At 37.4% G+C, this 21,290-nt stretch overlaps 1 long non-coding RNA gene across 1 annotated transcript in view; it reads left to right on the top strand.

Annotated features, from left to right (window-relative positions):
- The window catches only part of LOC309871028, a 35,029-nt gene extending 15,215 nt beyond the window's left edge, over positions 1 to 19,814 (top strand). Inside the window, exon 2 of the long non-coding RNA XR_014314971.1 lies at positions 19,639 to 19,814. This is a non-coding gene — a long non-coding RNA (uncharacterized lncRNA). The remainder of the gene's footprint in view (positions 1 to 19,638) is intronic.
- The last annotated feature ends 1,476 nt before the right edge of the window (positions 19,815 to 21,290 follow it).

Here is a 21,290-nt window from a genome sequence, read left to right as displayed (position 1 = left end):
GATAAAAACAAAACAACAACAACAACAACAAACAAAAAACAGAAAAAGTGTTGGCCTAGTGGGCCTCAGGATAAATGTAGCTGTGAAAATCTCTTCATTGCTTGGGCTCAGTTCATCAATATAGCTAATGAGGATTTGGAGGCAGATTTGGTTATTCCTAAGTATTAGTCCAAAGTAGTTTTATTGCAGAATACGTAGTATTTTATTTCTTTTTCCAGGATGTTGAAATGGAAGAGCAAGTGATTGGATGGGATTTTGCATCCAATAATGAGAGTCAAAACCTATTTCCTACTATAACTCAGATAGGTAAAGAGAGCCCCCACTCACCAAGGATTGGGAAAAGAAATGACTAAATACCAATCCAATTTAAAACTTAACCCAGTTAGATTTATATAATTCCTTTAGGTAATTAATATTCAGTTTCTCTGGAAAAAGGAAAAGCTCAGTTTGAGTCACCCCTTTTCTTTTGCTTTTCTTCTTAAGTGACAAATAAGTATCTGGGGTGAAGGGTGAGACAGGAAGGCATTGTTATCCTTGAGCACAGCCTGCAACCCCCGCCCCTGCAATCTCTAGGCAATGTCCTCTTTCTACCCACTGTTGCTTATCCACTTAGCATTCTGTACCAGTTTGAGGTTGGAGTGAGGTGATGCACACCCTAGTCTTTCTGATCATTAAGTAAGAGTCTAGTGGATGGAATAAAGAAATGGATGACTTGGCCCCACCCCAGTCTCTGATGGTGCCAGAGACACCTCTAATGTCATGCTGTGATGCTTACTAGGACTCCAAATGGTGGTCTATTCTGTAGTTCTTTCTATAAAGTCACCTGTCCTGCCAAAGCCATCCCATTTGCCAAACCCCACAGCAGATTCTCAACCATATCAATGTCCTTTTCATGTCATATAGAAATCAAATGTGGTGAGGAAAACTACATCTCAGGGCCTCACTTGACATGCCAAGATTCCAGTAAGTATGGATGATCAAGGCTCCAGGCTTAGTAACATGTCTGATAGTCTTGCTTGAAAGTCGATCCTTATCGCCTTTCTTTCCTCTTCTGTTATCTTTCACCTGTCCTTCCTGTGAGCTTTCCCCTCTAAATGCACCCTTTCTTATGACTATACCTCCTTTCAAACCTTAATAATACAGGGGTGTATTCTCTACACTGGGTGAAAACAGAGCCTCCAGGTGAAGCTGATTCTCTAAGCTTGGTTATTGCAATGCAGAAGGATAAGGAAAACAGATGAAAAAAATTTAGGAGATCATTTTTCAAGACGATATCCTGCCCTGCAAGGCACTTTTCTACAGCATTATCCTATTTGCATATCAGAAGCAGAATATCTCCTTCCTTTTTTCATTCTCACTGTAATAAATGGTTTCCTCTTGTAATAAATTCTAATCTTCCTTCAGCAGATGGATACTTGAGGTCTATTAGTGCCAAGCTTATGAGTTCAAGTATTTAGAAAGGCAAAAGTGGAAACTACATTAATGTTTCCAAGAGGTCAGATGCTATATCCAGACTTCTCTCTCTCAGCTTTGACCCAGAGAGAAGCAGTATATTTGATAAATGAAGGTAATACCAAGGTATTACCATATTTCCCTTCTTGGTGCCTAAGGAGGAGATTGCTCTGTAGGATTATGGGACAATGGGACCATGGGACAGCCTAATTCATTTAAGAAGGCAGAAGGTCATGGTCAGACACATAGAATTTCAGGGTCGTTCCAGAGCCTCTTTCATTTCTTGTGTAGTGTGGACATTGAGTTGAGAGCAGAGGCAATTCATGGGTTGCCAATTAGGAAGCTATATTTGGGATAGGGAGATGGTGCATTGGTCTATATCGAGTCAGACCTAGAGGTATACCAAGAAGGCAGAGATATACCATGCTTCACTGTAGCCAAAAAATGTGCTATGAGTTCAATAGCTACAAGCTTTGGCCCTGAGAGCCAGCAAGATATCTAGGTAGCAGGATGTCAGGGACAGGGCATGGGAGACGTGTGGGTGTCGGCAAAGACCCACAAAGTTAGGGGATTGCACTCCCCTGTCAGAGACAACGACTCACTCAAGCCACACACTTTTTCCACCAAATTACATATCACCTTAGAGATAGAAGCAGAGGGAGAAATCAAATGTAGAAGAAACTGAGCATTTTTTTCCCAAGAGAAGACTGAGCATTAACAAAAGTGATTGTTTAGCGAACAGCCACATTAGACAAAGGGTTAAGAGGGATTGGTTATTTACTTATTAAGTCCTATTCTGCTTATCAGAGGAACCTCAAGCCCAGAAAGGGCCCTATTTTTTATTTCTTCCATGAGCCATCTTTTGACCTTGAAAATTGAAGCCTTACATTAAAGATGGTGAAGCAAAAAACAGAGGAGCCTGGGCTGGCTCTTGATGACATCATGGAAATATCATACTTATTCTAGAGGGTCTTCTTCTAGACTTCCTCTACTGAAAGAATAAAACCTCCACATTTAAGTCACTAGAGTATGTTCTTTGTTCCTAGCAGCCGAACAATTCCTAACTGAAACAATTAATTTGTTTTTTCTCATTGAAAATATTCTGGTATGAATTTATATTTTCCCCCACACATATGTTATATACTCAGCGCAAAGGTTATTACTCTTTCTGAGATGTAAAAGAACACATTTGAAAATTTTAAAACATTACCTGAGTAACCAGTATGTAAGATTGATACTCAAAATTAATAGTCTTTATTTGTTTGTTTGTTTTGAAAACCTTTATGTCTAAAGGGCATAGAGATAAGGTGTATGTGTGCACACAGATATGTGCTTCTGTTTTCTTGGTTCAATGAAATGGAAAAAAAATAACAACAACTGTGGGAGATTATGACAATATTATGAGTTCACAGAGAAAGTTACTGCATGTACTTTATAAAAAAAAATGTTTAGGCAGTGGCACCCTCATCAAGGGAAAAAGAAAGGTACTCTGTGACTCTGAAATCTGATCATATTAGAATATAAAATAAAGTTTGGAGAGGGGCGGGTACCCAAATCCTAGCACATAAGCTGTTTATATAGATAGACTCTATCCGGGTCTGCCTCTCAAGTCCTGAAGACAAAGCCCCAGGACAGGGCCTTACCCTGTGAAGCTGCAGGGGTCGCACTTCGCAAAGCAGGAAATGGAATAAGAAAGCTACAGCAGGCAGGGAGCTATGTTGAGACCCTACTGAAAACCTCTATACCTGAAATCAAAAGCTAGAAGCCCCATTTTTTTTTTTTTAGCAGAATATATGAAAGTTTTCCTGTCCCAAATATCTACTCTGTATTATTTAAATTTTTACTTGCCCTATTATTGCCATTTCTTTTAAATAGTACATTTCATAATTGCACAAACCTCTTTTAAAATGAAAATGTTCCTGGGGGACAGCTAAAGTGCCTATATTATTAGGGAACATTAATCTCGTTTGAGGAAATAGAAAGTAGATGGTAAAATGGGAAGCATGTTGATGAATGGAAAGGTAATTTTAAGAATATAAGACCGGGCAAGGGTGGGCTAGTCACTTAAGAAGCATGAAAGCCCAGCTTAGCAGAAGTATTTGGGGGCAACTTGTAACCTTTGTGTTGAAGAAGAAGTCTGTTTTTTTTGTTGTTGTTGTTGTTTTTTACCTTGGATCTTACTTAGGGTGACTATATTTTCCAGGTTGCATGCAGCAGTTCCAGCTTAGATCAGTTGATTTGCAGTAATATTTTACTTTTTCTTTTCATTTTTTATGGAGAAATTTTATTTTCTTAATTGTCCAGAAAGTATGATAAATCTTATGGAAAGTCTATTCTTATCCCATTTTCCTCCTTTAGATGAGAGGGGAAAAGCCTCTAATACTCAGAGATACAAGGTAACTCTGTGATTTCTTTCTCTAGGAGAGCTACCTGTCTCATTCCTCTGTTCTGGTATCTCTGCCAAGGCTAGCAAGGCTTTGGGAGACAGAACAACGTGTTGTCTTAGGACACTGTCCTCCCGTGTTTTGGGTGGTTGAGAGCCTCAGAACTGAAAAAGAATACAACTAAGGATGACCTCTCTCCCTTTCACCTGTTCCAGTGGAGCAGGGGAATTGATACTTGAGGTGATTTTGAAAACCCGGGAGTACTGAGGTCTGTCCATGTACATTCATAGTCATAATCACCATTGCACACATAAGTATGTTGGAGGGCATATAGTCAATGCAGAGTGTCTTAAACTGGGTTTCCCCAACAGCAGAGTACCCCTACCCGAGTACGGGTAGTTTACTTAATGAAATGGTGAATTAGGATAGGGAAGGAAGCCAATAAATGTCTATTATTGTTTATTATTGAACAGGCTACCTTTGTGGATATAGTAGCTCAGTCTTACTAGGGACCTCTGATAGGCTATGTGTCATCTCAAATAAGGTATGAGGGAACTAAGGTATTTATTTACCAATTTCTGACAGCCATTAATTGAGACCTGTACCCAGAGGGCATTAAGTACCCAGATATTCTGGCCTACTAGCACAGGAGCAGAAAAATCTTCAATAGCCTGAAGTCCTCAAAGAATCTCAGGTGATTAAATATGCAAGCCAGTGGTTCTGCACAATGTTACTACCAAATGCGGATCGGGCATTGACAGTGTCTGGAGCATAGTCAGGGAAATCAACTACATATGAAATATGACTTCAGAAGTATCAGGAAACTCAATCAAAACTGAGTGGTAACTCCCGTGAAAACTTCTTTTTTTCCCATAATGTTGAAAACAATACTCAATTATGATCTTTTATTTGCAAATAAAAGATAAATTAATACATAAGTGAATTTATTAGTTCAATATAATGGAAAATTTCAAGGCTTTGGTTTCAGACATGACTGGATCCATGTTTTCTGGTTATGCCATCATGATTTATTCTCCTTTTTTTGGATTATTTTCCTGTGTTTTGGCTTTATGCTTAGGTAGGTTATCTCCACTGTGGCAAAGTGGACTACCAATTGGATTCAACCTATTTGGTAAGTCCAAAATAAATAAATCACCTATTTCCCAAAAGTTCCAGAATGCATGTAAGGAGGCATTCACCATACTAAACCACATCACTTGCACATCTCCACCAGTTATTACGTATGGGCAGAGAAATGATATTTGATGATTGGCTGGACTTAGGTCATAAATCCTCCTTAGAACTATGGGAACTAGTTTGCCTGCATCACATAGCATGAGGTATGGGCAGAGTAGCTTCTTAGAAGGAAATCAGGTTGCTGTTATTAGAGAAGGGAAAGTGGGTTGTAGACAGATTATACACACACACACACACACACACACACACACTACTACACATGCACTACAGATATCCATATCTGTTGTCATTTTACTCTTTATAGCTCTGAAAAAAATGCAAATTTCTCTGGAGAAAGCCAGGTGACAGTTTTCTTTTTCTTTTTCTTCTTCTTCTTCTTCTTCTTTTTTTTTTTGAAAGATTTTACTTACTTATTTGACAGACAGAGATCACAAGTAGGCAGAGAGGCAGGCAGAGAGAGAGGGGGAAGCAGGCTCCCTGCCAAGCAGAGAGCCCGATGCGGGGCTCGATCCCAGAACCCTGGGAAGGCAGAGGCTTTAACCCACTGAGCCACCCGGGAGCCCCTCAGGTGACAGTTTTCTTTCTAGTCTTGCAACTGGGTATTTTTGTGATACTGCGAAATTCACTAAATAGAATGTTCAATTGGGATATTTCCTCTCTTGGAAGTTTTCAGGTGAGACCTTTAAGCTGAAAGTACCAGGTACCAAGTCCCCCTATGTTCTAATTGGAGGTTCTAGGCCATCCAAATAGGAGTTACAAATAAGGGGATCCCAACATTTGTTCTTTGAATTTTACTCCAACAAACCATGTGGACTCTATTAGAGTTCATTAATGAGAATTTCTTTAAAGGCATTAGGATCCTGCTTATTCTCCTCCTCCTCGTGGGGGAACACAAGTGGTATTTTCCACTTCCACACTAATGGGTGTGGCAGGCCCACGTGAGGTCGTTGTAGAGCCTAGTATGTGCCTCTTGGTTGGGTTTCCTGATTTACACTTGGAAAGAACTGGAACTGCCTCACTGAAAAGTGAGGAGACAGACTGAGAGGGAAGGAAACATTCTAGGCTATTCCCTCAATGTGCCATAGTGATGAAGTACGTGGGCTCTGAAGCGTTCCTGCTTTAGTTCAGATCTCATCTCTACCAGGTATTAACCGAGTGTTTGTGGTTGTGTAACTAATTTTTTCTGTGGCTTTGTGGAAATAATTCAAAGGAGTATTGTGAGAATGAAATGAACTGAAATACATTAAGTGCTTGGCACATAGTAAGAGTTAGCTTTGATTATTCTTTCTCATAGGCTGAGGTAGATATTTCTGAGGCCCCACAGAAGGAAGCAGGATTTGAGTTATCTGGAAAGGGAGCCCAAATAAGGTCACTAGAGGTGACACAACAGGGAGAGTCTCTGTGGGACATATGAACCTGGGACAGAGGGAGATGTCATACACAGTCAGCTGGAGGAGACATGCAATATGGAGTCTTCAGCAGGATCTCTGATAATAACAGGTATCTTTGAAGAACCCCAAAGATACCCTAAAGTTACTAACTTTTACAGATCTGCCCATAGACATGGACAGCTAAGAGAACTATGCGGTACCACTTTTTTTTCCCCATCCTTCCTCCACACCACGGACAAGAGCAACAGCTTTGTGAATAGAGGAGGAATGCCAAAGCCAAGAAGAAGGATAAAATAAACCCAAACAAAGCTAATCCCTTCCAAAAACTTTAGCTCCAGGAAGTAGATAAGAGTGTGAAGCTTTGATATTGCCATGGACTGAACTGTGTTCCCCTGCCCCCCACATTCATATGTTGAAGCACTAAGCCCCCCACCCCCCAAGGTGACTATAGTTGAAGAGAGTCCTTTTAAAAGGTAATTAAGGCTAAATAAGGTTATAAGTTTGGGGCCCTAATCTGACAGGACTGATGATTTTATAAGAAGAGGAAGAGAGAGAAGCTATCTCTCTCTATGCCATAGCAGGACACTTCAAGAAGGTAACCATCTGCAAACCAAGAAGGGAGTCCTAATCAGGAACAAAACTGACTAGCACTCTGATCTCAGAATTTCTAGCCTCTGAAACTGTAAGAAAACAATTTCTGCTGTTTAAACCGCCCAATCCATCTTGTACTCCAATTTGACTAATACAGATACTAAGCTGTACAATGCCTGAAAAATTAGACTACTCAGTTACACTATTCATTATTTTTTTATAGTGACTGGAAAAGCAATGCTTTCAGCCTAAGATTTCATCCCAGAGCAGGGAAGGATACTTCCTATAGTAGACTTCAAAGGGCAGTGACAAGGAGGAATGGACACACTTTTCATGAATCCAGATTTTAATAATTTGGTTGCATACTTAATTTCTTTGGACTATGTTTCATTTCTTTGGAATTATAAAGGAGTTGGTTTAGATGAGATTCAAGTCCTGAGTGCAACTCAGCTATGTTACATTCAATGATTCATTTCCATTTATGTGAAAGAGCTTTAGATATTTTCCTGAAAGAAGTTCCTAAAAGGTAAATAAGTTCAGACACTTCAAAAGGAAGATGGGGAGAAAAGGAGCACCTTTTAGAGAACTAGAAGTCGTAAGGTTTCCAACCACAAACCACACTTCTCTGAGGCCTGACACTGTCAAACGGTACTAGCCATTTCATTAAAAGGCCCTTTTTAAGAATGAATGTCATTTAGTGAAATTCCAACAATGCTTGACTAACAAGGAGACACTTAGTGTTCTCAAAAATTTTCTTGATAGCCTAAAACTAATTTGAGTGAATGTAATTTAAATGATAATGAATGTATGCACGCATACGCTTAAACACACACACAACAATCACAATGGATCTAGAACTCTATGACGTCTGGTTAATAAAATTAAACTCCTGATTTCAAGCAAAATACAGCTAACTGTCCAAGTTTTAAAAAGTTGCCGTGGTATTCTAAAACATGTGCCGAGAATTCCATATTCACTCTCAGGCAACTCATCCTAGTAGCATTTCCTTAAAGATAATTACTCCTTTCCCATACCACACATGTCCATATGCTTGGGGAAACTGCAATGACAATTTTAAAGGTCTGCCATGCACTGGTGGCAGGTTTAAAGACATTTCCTTCCAATGTGTCAAAATCTTAGGTCTCTGAGGAGGAGAATCCAATGAAAATGTACATTGAAAATTCCCAGTTAAAAAGAGCCTGCTGCATGAGGGCATTTTTACATTTAAATGTTGCCAATGATACGTAATTTGCAGCCTGCATGTATAGAAATTTTCCCTTGTAGGCCTGCCCATACCAAGAGCCAGGGTTACTAAAAAGTCTTTGTACCTTTTTCACATAAATCCAGTGCTTCTTATAAAAACATTTTTCTCATGTTGGAGTGATTCATAAAGCCTCTAATCCCATGGGTGTAATAGGACACCTCTCAATTATGCATCCCAGGGATGAGTAATTTCACAAGCTGAGCGAAAGAGATAAATGCATTAAAGTGTTCTTGCAAAACAAATTCCAGGGAGAGAAAAAGATGAAAAAGGAAGTGAATGTAGAAAATGAAGACTGACTTCATGGTGCAGAAAAGACTATGAGATTTACCATGGCAGAACTGCTTAATTCATAATTCTGCAGGGACAATCCTGGTAAAGCACTGCCAAAAGCCTTCCTAATCTGCAGGTACCTACCAAAGCTCATCTTTGTCTCTGGTAACTGCAGAGTATGAGAACTGTATAATAATCACATTTTGTAGTGAGTCATGGGGCAGAGAATCTGTGAGGAATTATCTCATTATATTATTTCATTCAGGATTGGTTCTATTCAGAGGCAGAACAGTTGGTCACTCCTGGACTTTTTGGCCTTATCAGAAGCTATATATTGAGCCTCTGGTCTGTGGGAAGGCACAAGGTAGGTAGATATAACCCATGTTATGACCATCATAAGAATCAGGGCTGGAGTGCCTGAGTGGCTCAGTTGGTTGGGCAACTGCCTTCAGCTCAGGTCATGAACTCAGGGTTGGGATGGGGTCCCACATTGGGCTCCCTGCTCAGCAGGAGTCTGCTTTTCCCTCTGCCTCTCTCCTCACTCATGCCCTCTCTCTTTCCCTCTCAAATAAATAAATAAAATCTTAAAAAAAAAAAAACAAAAAACGAAGAGTCAGGGCTGATAAAGAAAAATCACCATACAAAGCAATATCATTTGTCCTGGGTGAGAAATATTAAAGATACATGGAGGTAGATATAATCACTGTTGGAATCATTTAAGAAGCCTTCATGGATGAGTAGAACCTTTAAAGAAAGGTATTCTTTAGATAAGCAGTGGACAGAGGGTGTCCTGGAGAGTCACTTCGTGTTGGAGAGATGGAACCATATATGCCTATAGGTTGGAAGGCTTAAAACATGCTTAGAGAACATTTATATTATTAGATAAAGCAGGAGGAAATTCTTCTTGTAGGTAATAAATGATCAAGTATCCCCAGTTTTGTAAGACACAAACCTGGCCTAGTGGAAGACAAAGGTGGATATGTGGGTAGGAGCCAGGAATCAGGAATTGGGACTGTCCTGGCAAGGTCCTTTCCAGTGAGGCATTTCCCTTAAGCCTCATTAACTACATGGCATCTGAAACCTAAAGAATTATGAATCTGAGAAATTTCTAAGGAGAGGACTTAGGAAATACTTAGTTTAGCTTCCAAACCCTGGATGACCCTTCTTTTTCTGCTTTTATCACCCCAGTGTCAATGAATGTACACCTAATTCAGTTAATTCTCTTTTGAGACAATTCTAATGGGTTTATTTGTGTCTTTATTCCTGTGGGGTGTGTGTGTGTGTGTGTGTGTGTGTGTGTGTTTATTTAATGTTTAACCAAAGATTAGTGCTATAGGCAAGGTTAAAACTTCAGGGCATGCCTTTAAACATCTGAATACACCAGATCAAATACAGATCTTCCTCAGTTTATAATGGGGTTATGTCTAATAAACCCGTTGTAAATGGAAAATATCCTGTCAAAAATACACTTAATACACAATATCTACTGAATATCATAGCTTACCCTCACCGAAATTAAATGAGTTCAGAATACATACATAGACTAGAGTTGGGCTAAATCATCTAATACAAAGCTTATTTTATAATTAAGTATTGACTGTTTCATGTAATTTATTGAATACTGAAAGTGAAAAACAGAATGGTCACATGGGTGCAGAATGGTTGTTAAGTTATTGCCCTCCTGATGGTGGGGCTGACTGTGACCTGTGGCTCACAGCCCAGTATTGTGAGAGCGTATTCTGTGAATAACACTAGCCCAGGAAAGGACCCAACTTTAAAAATCAAAGTGCAGTTTCTGCTGATTGTGCATTGCTTTTGCACCATCACACAGTTAAATAAATAAATAAATAAATCTGTTAAATCTAATCACCTTAAGTCTGGGACTATCTGTGCTCCCTTTCTGACTGATTTTATTTTTATGACTTAATTTCAGGCTCCTCACCTGGCTGGTCTCCTTTCAACATGCTCCCATTTGTGAAAGTTTCTTTGAAAGTTCAACATTTAACAAAACACAACACACTATCTGGAAATTGTATGCCTATATCCACCCACCTTCTAGACACGTTTTAATATAATATAATTAAAATTTAATATAATATAAATATAAATAATATAATATAATTAAATTTTCTTGGCAGTTGCAATGCAAAGCAGAATTGTACTGAGTTTACTGTCTGCTAAATCCTAATGTATTTCCTACCCAGGCTACTAAGCCATGAAACTCCTATTTTATAGCTGTACAAATGGTTTTGTATACCACAATTAAGATTTTTCATTAAATTCCTGTTAGGTGACACATAGGCATAGTTAGCTCCTGTTTCAAGCTTTTAAGGTCACTATTCTTTCAGTCAACATATCCATTGCTCTCTAGTTTTTCATCTACAGGCTTAATCAGCATCTGACAAAGTCCTTACAGCAGTCTTTAGTAAAATTATTTAATAAGGTGGGGCTCTAACATTCACAACCCGATCAGTAGCTGGGTTCACATAAACTATTTAGAAAATAATATTTGTGGAAGTCACCTAATTTTGCTGTACTTTAGCCAATATGTCTCGCTCTCAATTATAGGTATAAAGTGACCTATTTGTCAGATAATCTTGCTGAAATACCTGTGCTTTCAGCATGCTGCATTTTAAAAGTTTTCTCTCAAAATTATTATCACAACTTTCGCTTCATGGGTTGTTTCTACAATGCTTTTGTAAAATAAAAGTGAGGAGGAATACAGTGGTTACCTCCTGTTACGTAGTAGGACCCTTTCAAATCCATTACCACCTAAATGATGCCTATGTCCCAACACAATGATAGACCAAAACACAGGTCAGCAAACTTTATATAAAAGGCCAGATAGCCAATATTTTAGACTTTGTGGGCTACTTGCTCTCTGTTGCAAATACTCAACTTTGTCATTGAAGAGCAAAAGCTTCCAAAGACATTACTAAATACTAAACAAATGGGTATGGCTCGATCGAAAGAAACTATATTTACAAAAATAGGCAGGAGTTTATTTGGCCAAGACTGGAGTTTGCAGACCCCTGTGTTAATATATTAGTATTCATGCATTGTCAACGATCACATCTGTAATATCTGAAAGTACAGAGGAGTGTCTAAAAAAAATGGGAACTATAAATGGGAAAAGTCAGGAAAAGAATTTGAAGATTATAATCCCGTGGTGAGGAGAGTAGATGGAGCCACTAGGGAGAGCTGAGGGCTTTAAAGAGGAGAGGATGGGTGATAGCATCCATCTGTAAGAGAGTATGCTTTGCAAAAGATGCAAATTTAATCTATTTTGCACTTTTGCTGAGGTTTGGCACAGGTTTCAGTATTGATATTACCCAAATATCACACTCCATTCTCTAGAGGCATGATACGAAACAAAAAAGTATGTAACAAACAGCTACCAGCAGCTTGGGGTATTTTTTAACTTGGCTGGTGACAGTTAGAAGGCCTTGAGTGTATGTATGTAAAACAGCATTTCAGCTTTCTTACTGTTTTACTTTACTGTTCAGTAAAGCTTGACCTATGAACTCACAAAGTACAATTGTGAATACAAAAATAAACAAATGAAACTTCCTCCTCGGGGAAGAGTTAGCCTGTCACATGAACTGAAACGGGAACTGAAAGATTCTTTTGGGAAGGACATTATTGTTCTGTACACTGTATGGAGTTCATATGCCATCTTTCTTCAATTATAAAATACCATAGATTGTAAGATGTGCAACAGATTTAATAATAGCCAAACAGGAAAGGAACCTAAGCAAACTAAACAAAATTCTACCATATTAAATGTTCCCATCAACTGTAGACAACATCCTGGCTTTAGAAATTTAAAAGTGAAAAAAGAGCATCATAAAATGGAAGAAATATTTCATATTATCTCCTCCACTGTCCCCCCCTCTCCGCCCCCAAGACATACACACACACACACACACACACACACACACACACACCCTTGGCTTTAGGGAAAAATAAAACAAGCAAGAACCTATCACTCATGCTTCAGGAATAATGAAGCATAAATGAACTTCACTGCTTTGTCCCAACTTGTCTATACAAAGATGAGATGAAATCTTATATCTGGATTGTTTTAAAGTTGATATGAAGCTATGAAGGATTTTGTAAAAATAAACATTTATTTTAGAACAGTTTTAATTTTATAGAATTATTTCAAAGATAATATAGAGTGTTTTAATGTTCCCCACACTTGATTTTTTTTAATTTGCCTCTTGTTTTATGTTGTTGTTAAGTTTTAAGAGTTATTTGTACCTTTTAGATACAAAGTTCTAAAGCCAATGTGAGGATTGAACTCACAACCCTGAGATCAAGAAATCGCATGCTCAATGAAATAGAAACCAAAAAAACAATAGAACAAATCAACGAAACTAGGAGCTGGTTCTTTGAAAGAATTAATAAAATTGATAAACCCCTGGCCCGACTTATCAAAAAGAAAAGAGAAAGGACCCAAATAAATAAAATCATGAATGAAAGAGGAGAGATCACAACTAACACCAAAGAAATACAAACTATTATAAGAACATACTATGAGCAACTCTACGGCAATAAATTTGACAATCTGGAAGAAATGGATGCATTCCTAGAAACATATAAACTACCACAACTGAACCAGGAAGAAATAGAAAGCCTGAACAGACCCATAACCAGTAAGGAGATTGAAACAGTCATTAAAAATCTCCAAACAAACAAAAGCCCAGGGCCAGACGTGTTCCCCGGGGGAATTCTACCAAACATTTAAAGAAGAACTAATTCCTATTCTCCTGAAACTGTTCCAAAAAATAGAAATGGAAGGAAAACTTCCAAACTCATTTTATGAGGCCAGCATTACCTTGATCCCAAAACCAGGCAAGGATCCCACCAAAAAAGAGAGCTATAGACCGATATCCTTGATGAACACAGATGCGAAAATACTCAACAAAATACTAGCCAATAGGATTCAACAGTACATTAAAAAGATTATTCACCACGACCAAGTGGGATTTATTCCAGGCCTGCAAGGTTGGTTCAACATCCGCAAATCAGTCAATGTGATACAACACATCAATAAAAGAAAGAACAAGAACCATATGATACTCTCAATAGATGCTGAAAAAGCATTTGACAAAGTACAGCATCCCTTCCTGATCAAAACTCTTCAAAGTGTAGGGATAGAGGGCACATACCTCAATATCATCAAAGCCATCTATGAAAAACCCACCGCAAATATCATTCTCAATGGAGAAAAACTGAAAGCTTTTCCGCTAAGGTCAGGAACACGGCAGGGATGTCCATTATCACCCCTGCTATTCAACATAGTACTAGAGGTCCTAGCCTCAGCAATCAGACAACAAAAGGAAATTAAAGGCATCCAAATCGGCAAAGAAGAAGTCAAATTATCACTCTTCGCAGATGATATGATACTATATGTGGAAAACCCAAAAGACTCCACTCCAAAACTGCTAGAACTTATACAGGAATTCAGTAAAGTGTCAGGATATAAAATCAATGCACAGAAATCAGTTGCATTTCTCTACACCAACAGCAAGACAGAAGAAAGAGATATTAAGGAGTCAATCCCATTTACAATTGCATCCAAAACCATAAGATACCTAGGAATAAACCTAACCAAAGAGACACAGAATCTATACTCAGAAAACTATAAAGTACCCATGAAAGAAATTGAGGAAGACACAAAGAAATGGAAAAATGTTCCATGCTCCTGGATTGGAAGAATAAATATTGTGAAAATGTCTATGCTACCTAAAGCAATCTACACATTTAATGCAATTCCTATCAAAGTACCATCCATCTTTTTCAAAGAAATGGAACAAATAATGCTAAAATTTATATGGAACCAGAAAAGACCTCGAATAGCCAAAGGGATATTGAAAAAGAAAGCCAACGTTGGTGGCATCGCAATTCCGGACTTCAAGCTCTATTACAAAGCTGTCATCATCAAGACAGCATGGTACTGGCACAAAAACAGACACATAGATCAATGGAACAGAATAGAGAGCCCAGAAATAGACCCTCAAATCTATGGTCAACTAATCTTCGACAAAGCAGGAAAGAATGTCCAATGGAAAAAAGACAGCCTCTTCAATAAATGGTGCTGGGAAAATTGGACAGCCACATGCAGAAAAATGAAATTGGACCATTTCCTTACACCACACACAAAAATAGACTCAAAATGGATGAAGGACCTCAATGTGCGAAAGGAATCCATCAAAATCCTTGAGGAGAACACAGGCAGCAACCTCTTCGACCTCTGCCGCAGCAACATCTTCCTAGGAACAACGCCAAAGGCAAGGGAAGCAAGGGCAAAAATGAACTATTGGGATTTCATCAAGATCAAAAGCTTTTGCACAGCAAAGGAAACAGTTAACAAAATCAAAAGACAACTGACAGAATGGGAGAAGATATTTGCAAACTACATATCAGATAAAGGACTAGTGTCCAGAATCTATAAAGAACTTAGCAAACTCAACACCCAAAGAACAAATAATCCAATCAAGAAATGGGCAGAGGACATGAACAGACATTTCTGCAAAGAAGACATCCAGATGGCAAACAGACACATGAAAAAGTGCTCCATATCACTCGGCGTCAGGGAAATACAAATCAAAACCACAATGAGATATCACCTCACACCAGTCAGAATGGCTAAAATCAACAAGTCAGGAAATGACAGATGCTGGCGAGGATGCGGAGAAAGGGGAACCCTCCTACACTGTTGGTGGGAATGCAAGCTGGTACAGCCACTCTGGAAAACAGCATGGAGGTTCCTCAGAATGTTGAAAATAGAACTGCCCTATGACCCAGCAATTGCACTATTGGGTATTTACCCTAAAGATACAAATGTAGTGATCCAAAGGGGCACATGCACCCGAATGTATATAGCAGCAATGTCCACAATAGCCAAACTACGGAAAGAACCTAGATGTCCATCCACAGATGAATGGATCAAGAAGATGTGGTATATATACACAATGGAATACTATGCAGCCATCAAAAGAAATGAAATCTTGCCATTTTCAACAACATGGATGGAACTAGAGCGTATCATGCTTAGCGAAATAAGTCAAGCAGAGAAAGACAACTATCATATGATCTCCCTGATATGAGGAAGTGGTGATGCTACATGGAAGCTTAAGTGGGTAGGAGAAGAATAAATGAAACAAGATGGGATTGGGAGGGAGACAAACCATAAGTGACTCTTAATCTCACAAAACAAACTGAGGGTTGCTGGGGGAAGGGGGGTTGGGAGAAGGGGGTGGGATTATGGACATTGGGGAGGGTATGTGCTTTGGTGAGTGCTGTGAAGTGTGTAAACCTGGTGTTCACAGACCTGTACCCCTGGGGATAAAAATATATGTTTATAAAAAATAAAAAATTAAAAAAAAAAAAAGAATCTTATGCTCCACTGACGGAGCCAGGCAGGCGCCCCTACATACAGATTCTTTTTCAGGGATATGTTTTGCAAATATTTTCTCCCAGTTTGTGGTTTGTCTTTTCTTTTTCATAACTGTGTCCTAATTTCCTTTTTTTTTGTTCTAGGATACCATCCAGGATACCACATTAAATTTAATAGTCAAGTCTCCTTAGGCAGCTGTTGGTTTTAACAGTTTCTCAGACTTCTCTTGTTTTAGATGACCTTGACAGTTTTGCAGATTATTGGTCAGATACTTTATACAATGTCCCCCAACTGGGATTTGTATTACATTTAAATTCTTTTGCCACTTTCTACATTCCATTCCAGGGTCCTCCAAACTCTGAAATTATTTCTTAAAAATTGCATACATTAAGATTTATTCTTTGTGCTATAAAAGTCAGTGGATTTTGACAAATGCTTAACATCTTATACTCACCACTGCAGTATCATACAAAGTAGCTTTACTACTCTAAAATCCCCTTGTGTTTTACCTATCAACCAGGCCTCCTTTGCCACCCACTGAACCCCTGGTAACCACTGGTAACCACTGATCTGTTTACCAGCACTACGGTTTTGCCTTTTCCAAACTGTCATACACTTGTGGAAGCATACAATAAGTAGCTTTTTCAGACTGGCTTCTTTTATTTTGTAATATGCATGTAAAGTTCCTCCATATCTTTTTGTGGCTTGACAGCTCGTTTCTTTTCATTGCTGAATACTATTCCATTTAATCGTATACCAAGTTTGTTTATCTTGTCACCTGTTGAAGGAACTCATGATTGTAGTTTTTGAGGAGCATAAAGACCTTCTAAACATTTGTATGTATGTTTTCACGTGAACATAAGTTTTCAATTCATTTGGGTAAATATGTAGGCGTGCAATTGCTGGATCTTATGGCAAGCCTAAATTTAGCTTTGCAAGAAACTGCCAAAGTATTTTCTGAAGTAGCTGCACCATTCTACATTCTCACCAGCAGTGAATGTGAATTCCTGTTGCTCCACACCCTCACAAACTGTTGTTGTGGTGTTTTGAATTTTTGTCATTCTAGAAAGCTTGCAATGATGTCTCTTTTGTGTTTTAACTTGTAATTCCTTAGCAGTAAATAATACTGAGCGTATTTTCATATGCTTATTTCCATGTGTATATCTTCTTTGGTCCCATGTGTGTTCAGATATATTTATTTTTATTTTTATTTTTTTGCCTATTTTTAAACTGGGTTGTTTTCTTTTGGTTGAGTTTAAATTTTTATTTGTGTAGTTTGGATAGGCGTCCACTATCAGACGTATCTGTTTAAAAAATTCTCTAGCAGTCTGTGGCTTGTCTTCACATGCACTTGACATTGCCATTCACAGAGCAGAATTTTTAATTTTAATGAAGTCCAGCTGGTCAATTATTTCTTTCATGGACTGTACTTTGGTGTTATATAAAAAATGTCATTGCCCTAAAGTTTCTTTTATGTTACCTTTTAGAAATTTTATAGTTTTGCATTTTATATTTAGATCTGTGTTATTTTGAGTTAATTTTCTTGAAGGATGTAAAGTCTGTATATGGACTTTTTTTTTCATGTCGATGCCCAGCTGGTTTTGTACCATTTGTTGAATGGACTGACTTTTCATTCTCTCCATGGTACCTTTCAATGAACCAAAGTTTTTAAAATTTTAATCAAGTCCAGTTTATTTTATCTTCTGTTGCCTATGCTTTTGATGTCATATTTAAAATTCTATTGCCAAATCCAAGGTCATGCATATGTTCTTTGAAGAGTTCTATAGTTACAGATTTTAAATTCATGTCTTTGATTAATTTCTTGTTAATTTTTGTATATTATACATGATAAAGGTCCAATTTCATTCTTTTGTATGTTGATATACAGTTTTCCAGAATAATTTGCTCAAAAGACTGTTCTTTCCCCATCGAATGGTCTTTTCATTCTTGTAAAACATCAATTGATCATAGATTGATAGAACATTGAGTTTATTTCTATGTTTTTAATTCTATTCTACTGGATTTTTATATATTCTTAGGCCAAAACTATACAGTTTTGATTACTGTAACTTTGTAATAAATTTTGAAATCAGGAAGTATGAGTCCTTCAAATTTGTTCTTTTTCAAAAAAAATTTTCCCCCATTTTTACTGGAGAATGGGTCCACAATGCTCCTCACACTGTCATGTTGCAAGTGGAATTCTCTTTAAATATAATTTTAATATAGTATTTATAATTTATTAAGCTCTCTAGAAAGACTCTTCTTTATTCATCAGTCAAAGGACATTTGGGCTCTTTTCATAGTTTGGCTAATGTTGATAATGCTACCATAAACATTGAGGTGCATGTACCCCTTTGAATCTGTATTTTTGTATCTTTTTAGTAAATTCCTAATAGTGCAATTGCTGGGTTATAGGGTAGTTCCATTTTTAACTTTCTGAGGAACCTCCATACTATTTTCACAGTGACTGTACAGTTTGCATTTACCTTGTTTTTTAAAATATTCTCCATTGATGAACATTTAGGTTTCTTAAAAAAAAACCCTTTTACCCACTTAAGCCCCCATGTTGCATCACCACTTCCTCATATCAGGGAGATCATATGATAGTTGTCTTTCTCTGCTTGACTTATTTCGCTAAGCATGATACGCTCTAGTTCCATCCATGTTGTCGCAAATGGCAAGATTTCATTTCTTTTGATGGCTGCATAGTATTCCATTGTGTATATATACCACATCTGTTGGTATATATACCACATCTGTTGATGCTTGGGTGAGTGCTGTGAAGTGTGTAAACCTGGTGATTCACAGACCTGTACCCCTGGGGATAAAAATATATGTTTATAAAAAATAAAAAATTAATTAAAAACATATATAAAAATATATGTTTATAAAAAATAAAAAATTAATTAAAAAAACTTTTTTTTAATTTTTTTTAATTTTTTATTTTTTATAAACATATATTTTTATCCCCAGGGGTACAGGTCTGTGAATCACCAGGTTTACACACTTCACAGCACTCACCAAAGCACATACCCTCCCCAATGTCCATAATCCCACCCTCTTCTCCCAAACCCCCTCCCCCCAGCAACCCTCAGTTTGTTTTGTGAGATTAAGAGTCACTTATGGTTTGTCTCCCTCCCAATCCCATCTTGTTTCAAACTTTTAATTATAATTATTGGAAATTAGAATTTATTAAACACTGCTCACCTCAGTGTGTATTTGGGTTCAGCTACATGTGACAGAAACTTTGAATAACAAGTTAAGTTCTAAATCCTTCCCCCTCCTTTACCTCCAGTATGTGCTTACCAAGATGCTCAGAAGTAGGGTTAGTTGATGATATTCTTGCAGTTTGAATATGGCAGGATCAAAGATTCTGAGATCTCTTAGTTTTACCTTTAGGATCACAAAAAGGCTGTTCCAGCTTCAGACCTCTCATCTGCATCTCTGCCAGAACAAGGAAGAAATACAACATGAAAATAAAGCTTATGCCCCTGTAAGGTGCTTTCCTGAAAACCCTGCTGTTTTTGGCTGAACTGTGCTTTCCCCTACAAATTCATATTTTGGATTCCTAACTCCCAGTGTCTCAGAATGTGACTGTATTTGGATATAGGGTCTTAAAAAGGTAATTAAGTTAAAATGAGGTCATTTTGTTTATTTTTATATGACTCATGTCCTTATATGAAGAGGAGACAAGGACAGACACACACAGAGGGAAGACCATGTGAAGATACAAGGAGAAGGTTGCCATGTACAATCCAATGAAAGAAGAAGCTTTGGAAGAAACCAACACAACAGACACTTTGGTCTCAGACTTCTAACCTCTATAATTGTGAAAAAATAAATTTTTGTTATTTAAGCCACCAACTCTATAATCTTTTGTTATGGCACCCTAGGATCATATACCCATTGATTTTTTTTTTCTTACATCACATTAACTAGAAGTGTGTCACACCTGGTTATCCTTAGATGGAAGGAAGACTTGCATCTAAGAAATGTGTTTTTTTTTTAATTGATTACATTTCCCCCCTAACAAAACCAAGATTCTAATACTAAAGGAAGAGAGCTTAGTAAATAATGAATATTCTCTGCTCTGAATTCTAAGCTCTTTACTTGTATATTCTTATTTAATCCTTATAAGTTTGAAATATTTCACAAATATATAAATCAAGAAGTGAAATAAAAAAAAAAGTCACCTAGTTAGTATATAAAGCAATCTGACTGGACCATAAGCTATCTGACTCTAGAACCCGCAGTCTAAGTTATCTCAATATTTTGCTCTCTACTAAAAGTAATGCCATATTTAAGCTCCTAATACATGTAATACATGTAATACATACATGTTTTTGCATATGAGAAATAAAATATTTAGAAACTGGATTTCTAGAATTCCTAGGATCATAACTACTGGAATTCATGTTGTTATTAATGTTTAAATGAGAATGTGTTGGTTAAATTGCCTTCTAAAAAGGCATTATCAAATGACACTCCCACCAACAGTTTATATGTGTCCATTTTCTCTCCGGTGCTGGGTATAAACAATTTTGTAAGCATTTTGCTAACCTAATGGGTCAAAAAAGATAAAACATTATTTTTATTAAAGATTTCACTTATTTATTTGAGAGAGAGAGAGCACGAGCGAGTGCGTGCGTAAGAGTGATAGTGAGAGAGCACCACCAGAAAGGGGGCAGAGAGAGAGGGAGAAGCAAACTCTCCTCTGAGCAGGGAGCCCAATTTGGGGCTTAATCCCAGGACCCTGGGATCATGACCTGAGCCAAAGGCAGAGGCCCAACTGACTAAGCCACTCAGGTGCCCCTAACATAATTTTTTAATCTCCCTTAGTATCAGGGAGGTAAAACATCTTTTCATACATTTATTGGCCATTTGTATTTTTTGTTCTTATATTTTTTCTATTTGGTTATTCTTTCATATTTATTTATAAGGGCTCTTTATATACTCTGGATATTAATCCTTTTTATATTTGTTTTATGGATTGTTACTCGATTTATAATTTATCAAAATTATGTTTAAGGAATCTTTTTCAAAACAAATAATAAATATTTTTATGATGGATTCTGAGATTTCTGTTTTTTCTTAGGAAGAGCTTTTCCAGCCATAATTGCAGACATATATATGCCTATAGTTCATTTTACTTTTATAGTTGTTGGTTTGTGGTTTTTATCTGAGTTTAATATTCAGCTCTTTTATCTACTTGGAATTTTTTTATATGCATTGTGTGAGGCAGGAATCTAATTATTTTTTTTTCTTACAAACTTTTGGCTGGTTATCCTAGTGTTATTTTTGAAATTGTTAACTCCATAATTTTTTACAAAAATATA

The sequence above is a fragment of the Mustela nivalis genome, assembly GCF_964662115.1.
Source record: "Mustela nivalis genome assembly, chromosome: 1".
Classification (NCBI taxonomy): Eukaryota; Metazoa; Chordata; class Mammalia; order Carnivora; family Mustelidae; genus Mustela; species Mustela nivalis.
The sequence above is the reverse complement of the archived record's forward strand: the minus strand, read 5'-3'. Positions and strand labels throughout refer to the sequence as shown.